Genomic DNA, 5,144 nt, shown 5'->3' on the forward strand with positions numbered 1-5,144 from the left:
TTCCTGCAGCGTGGAGGCATGACTGCGCATGAGACAGATGGGTGAGTTCCTTTTTAGAGGGAGCACAGATGCCCTCACCTGCATCTCTCTCATTCACCTCCTCTCTCATTCCTCTGCTTGCATTCCCATATGATCTCTTGCTCCTTCTCCCTCCATTCATCCTTCCTTTTTTTTTTCTCTCACCCCCACTCACCTAAGCTCTGTCTCTCTCTCCTTCCATCACACTCCCACTCAGACTTCCTTCTCTTTTACTTGTCTCTCTTGCCCACTGTCCCCTCAGACATCCCATCCCTCTGTATCTCCCTGATCTATCTCATGCCTCCTTCACCCAGCACTGCAGGGACGCACACAAGCTCCAAGCAGATTGGTGCTGTCCAGCAGCCCCGGAGAGCAGGGAGCCAGGAAGACCTGAGCTCTAGTCTTGGTTCTGATAGTGCTGGTTTCTCACTCTGCTTTTTAAGGCTTAGTTTCCTCCTCCCTGAAATGCTGATTGAGGCACCATTCTCCTTATGGAGAATGGGAAAGGAAGAGCTTGCAAGGGTTAACAACTGCCTCTTTGAAAATGAAAAGCACTGAGTATGATGATTGTTCTCATTTCACAGACATGGCATTTATCTGTGTTCTTGTAAGCGGAAAAAGAGCCTGCCGCCTACAGTCCCAGCACTGGCAAGGCCTTCTCCTGCTGGAAGTGTAATAATCATAATAATAATAATAACAACAATAACAATGAACCCTTGACAGACTTCCCTCAAAATTAAAGTGAACAATTCTGATCAACCTAAAGAGTCCTTAGCTTCTCACTGTAGTTGCTATTATGAGGTGAATAGGTCAGAGTGGACCCTAATCTCCCCCAGTCTGACTGGTCATTGATTGTCATGGGTGAAGCTCTAATGCCAAGACCATTCAGATGATGCCCATTACTTATAAGGAGTCTTTTGATGATAAGAAGATGTGCAATTATATTGGGGTTTCCAGCTTCAACTCTCATGGATCATTTCAGTAAGGGTGCTGACAGAAGTGACATTTGTCATGTGATTGGCCCCCTGAAAGTGCTCTACAGCTGTGCCATGACACACGTGCATGCCTGCAGAGCACTTTAGAAGTGTCCAATCGCATGATAAATTAACCCTCACCTAGTGAGCGATCAGATGACGGTGCTCCGAAGTGGAGCACCTTAGGGAATTTCTGGCAATCCCTGTGTGTGGTAGGGAATTTCTGGCAATCTCTGCCCCATGTGCTGTCTTCAGGAAGGGATAGAGAGGGAGCTGTGGGCTGGGGTTTGACCAGCCTGAGCTGGAGAGGGGGTGGGTGGATTGGAGCCCCCCCCTCCCCCCCCACCTGCTTTATGCCCCCCACTCCAGCGGGGTGTGGCTAGGGGAGAGAGGATCCAATGGATTGGCTCAAAGTGGGGCTTGATTTTTTTTCCCCTTCACCTCAACCCAACAGCAAATGTCTGGGGGGAGGGGGCAGGGGTCACTAACTCATGGCACTTTCTGTGAAGCACCATGAGTTAGAGCGGGGAGTTGCACATCTGTCAACATCCTAAGGTGCATGAGCTTCAGCACCCCCATTTACAGATGGGGAAACTGAGGCACAGAGTGGTGAAGCAGCTTGCCCAAAACCACAGAAGTCAGAGCTGCTGACAGAATCTAGAAATCCTGACTCCCAGCCTGGTACTGCATCCCCTGGCCCCAGGAAGGAAGACATACACAAAAGTGGCCTGTCTTTGCTTTCAGATTAAGGGGATAGACTCCATGCTGGAGGATTTGGGGACAAGGGTATTTTTCTTGACTCTCTGAGGCATGTCCTAGAAAGGTCTTATTTCTAAGCTGCTTTTGACTAGGGCCAGATACTGTATCATCTCTGCTAAATGTTAAAATGCCATGCTTTGTTTTGGCTTTTAATTAAGTCCATACGAAATCCTTAGAAACACCCAGGTCTCATGGCTAGGACTCAAATGACCCAAACCAAAGACTTAAGCAAATATAAACTAAATCCTGATTACCCTTGAGCCCCTTCTGTACAGCCCAAGGGAAGCATCTGCCAAAATAAAACATGAGCTCAGTCTGCGCTAGGACCTGCAGCCCATCCTGGTGGGAAGAGGAGGGATACTGACGACTCCAAAAACTGCATTAACAGTGAGTGCCTCCCATTTGCTAACTGTGGCCTACACCTCTGTAAGCTTTCATCACAGGGGAGACAGGGTATTCAGCACTGATACCAGTGAGACGCATCATCTAGTGAAGCATCGAATCGGGGGTGGGGAGGTGTGTAGCAAGGCTGATTGCACCTAGTGACAGGGAGACTTCAGCATGACAGCTCTGCTCCCTTCCTCCTCCCACCAGCCATCACTACCACCATATGCTTGCCACCAGGGGCTCCCTTTCCCATGCCAGTGACTCTCTTTTCCATTGGCATTATGGCAGCCCATCACCTGCCCTTCATTAAAGACAGACACCCTCCTCCCCATTGCAGAAGAAAGGAGCCTGCAGGGCTCAGCAGACACTTCATTAGCCCCCATAGTATTTTCAGTGTTGCCAGCTCTTGCAGCATTGGGCATTTCCTCTGAAGTCCCAGCTCCTGGAGTCCTGTTATTGAGGGAGAATCCTGCTTCCATTTAAGCAGTGGCTCATTTTCACATAATAACATAATTCTATGAACTGGAGCGTGAAGGGGGAACGGGGAAAGAAGGAACCACAACAAATCTCATGAGACTTGCAGTAAAATCATGAAAGTTAGCAGATCGATTCCAGGGTACTATGAAACGTTAAAGGGCATTTTAGTAGGCTCCAGTTAGGAAAGGCTGAACCCTTCTGGCTCCTATGTCTGGGAGGAGAGAAGAGGGAGGGTGAAAGTAGAGTGAATGGCTGGCCCCCACACAGCTGGAGCTGGCAGTGAGTCTTGGTGGGAGTATCCAGTCCTCCTCATAATCTTGCTGTCTCAAGCACAGATCCATTGTCCCATGATTGCACCTTAGTGTGCTGCTCTGCCCTCTGACATTTACAGTCCCTGATGTAAGCCCTGCCATATCGCTTCCTTTACAGCATCCCTATGCCAGCAGTATCCTACATCCTCTACACACGTTGCACCTGTGTATCTGCATTCCCCATTACCCTCTCTTTGCACAAATACACTCATGTCCAGAGGCCCCCCCCCAACTATAGGCATAAGCCACACTGTCAGATTTGACCTATGGGTTCCACATGACTTCAAAAAGCCAAATTCATCTCCAAGGAAATGACCATCTTGGACCTATTCAACGTGATGACAACAACATGCAAGGAGCTGGATGGTGCCTGGTGGGTGCTGTGGGACAGGAGGGGGAACTCTGGCTGTTTTACTCAGCATCCCTCCTGGGGCTTCTGCCATCAAGCGTGCTGCAGGGGGAGTGTTGCACCGTGATTCCATTCACAGTGTGCTTCTTCCCATTGTGCACTCTTGTCCTCACCCTACCCCATACACACTGCCTCTCAGCCAGCTACAGCCTGGCTTCAAATACAAGCTTCCAGAGTCCAGTAGAGCTCCTTGAGCTGGAAATCTCATGACAAAGGCACCTGGTCTGGGGATCAGTCACAGCAGGAAGATCACAAGTCCAGATCACTTCCCAGAGCTTTGCCATCCACCTGGTTAGGATCACCGCCAGCACTCAAAGGTATTTTTGTACAGTTGATAGGGGTAGTAGGGGATGTGGGGGGAGAAGGGTTGGGTATCTCATCTGACCCGCTGATTCATGTGAATTTTCAACACAAACTTTTCACACAAGCTTCTGCCCTGACCTTGCCTTTCCTTCGAGAGAGAAATCTGTCAGACATAGTGAGCCTCTACACACGAGGGACCAGAATCCTATCTGCAGTGTGTGTATGTGTATGGGCATGTGCGTGTGTATGTAAGGAGGAATAATATGTTAAAGTAGAGCACTCTGGAATAACCGTCCATGCCCCACTGCAGTGGGGTGGGGTTGGGAAAGAGGGGAAAGAGAGAGACAGCAAGAATAAGATTTAGAGTCCGCAGGAAGAGCATTTTACTGCAGACAAAATTGTTCACCAGTGAACAGAACATACAAACTGCTTAGCAGACGGGAGTACAAGGAGACCTTTGTTTTGGGGGGCTTCAGTACTCATCCATATGGCAGTGCCTCCCCCGATGCCAATCTGTCTTGCATTCCGCCCTCAGGGCCCTGAGTTTGTTCAAGGAGAAATTGGATGTGACCGTCTGAAAGCAGAACAATACAAGGCTCAGAAATTACTGTGATGCCTAGATTGAGCTAGGCCGGTTAAAGGAACAATATCCCTCCTGGGCCAGAGGAAAGGCTGAAAAGATGGGGCTGTGGGTAAAGAGAATCAGGGGGTAGATGAGTGATGCAAATGAGGGTTAGGGAGGAGAGGTGTGGCATCAGCAGATTGGTGGGGGGCTCTCCAGAGCAAGCTGGGGCCAAACCAGCACCTTCGATCTGAACACCTCTGAGGGTCTTGTAATGCTGACTTCAATTCCAGAGGTGGATCCAAGGGAGATGTGGTGGTGTTGTCAAAACCCTCCTCTGCCACCACTATCCCTGGCTGATCTGATCCCTGGTCCTAAGCACCCTGAAGCATGGCAGTATCCAAGTATGCCCATGCACCTACTAGCTCCCATGGGAGCGTTTATGTACAAAGAACACTTTCAGGCTGGATTGCTTCTATTTGCAATTAAAGAACACAGCAGAGAAGGAAAGCAGAACAATAAAATCTCTATGAGAGAGAGCAAAGTTTGGGTCTCACGCTGTGAGGGTTTTCCATCTTTGACTCTCTCAAAGTCCTGTCTCCCCCAGTGGACAGACGGATGGACTTGCATATAAAGGCACAATACCTGGAAAACAGAATCATAGCCATGCACCCCTGGGTGTGCTTTTTAATTTCATTTTTTACTGATCAATTAACTTTCTGAGAGGACTGAGACACTGTTGGGAGCCGTTGGCACTTTCTCTTCCCCTGCATCTTTATTCCTCTCTGAAAAACACCCTCCCCTTGCAGTGTTTTCAGATCCTTTTTCGACAAAGAAAAGACGCTTTCCTTTCCAGTCGTGGTTTTGTCAGCAGCTTCCTACAGAACCTTTCTGGTCCGTTTTGCCACAGCCAGATGCTAGCCATCGTGTCTTCCTGACAGGCT

The 5,144-nt window shown here is 49.0% G+C and overlaps 1 protein-coding gene across 2 annotated transcripts in view; it reads left to right on the forward strand.

Moving 5' to 3' along the window:
- Window positions 1–5,144, forward strand: part of LOC102369484 (galactosylgalactosylxylosylprotein 3-beta-glucuronosyltransferase 1-like) — a 32,760-nt gene that overhangs the window by 4,499 nt on the left and 23,117 nt on the right. Inside the window, exon 1 of one of the 2 annotated variants that reach the window (XM_025211731.1) lies at window positions 36–41. The exons of the other annotated variant lie outside the window; for it this stretch is intronic. The gene's annotated coding sequence lies outside the window, so the exon portion shown is untranslated. Of the gene's footprint in view, window positions 1–35; window positions 42–5,144 lie in introns of those variants that run through there. 2 annotated transcript variants of the gene reach the window in all.

Source organism: Alligator sinensis, unplaced genomic scaffold (genome assembly GCF_000455745.1).
Source record: "Alligator sinensis unplaced genomic scaffold, ASM45574v1 scaffold344_1, whole genome shotgun sequence".
NCBI lineage: Eukaryota > Metazoa > Chordata > Crocodylia > Alligatoridae > Alligator > Alligator sinensis.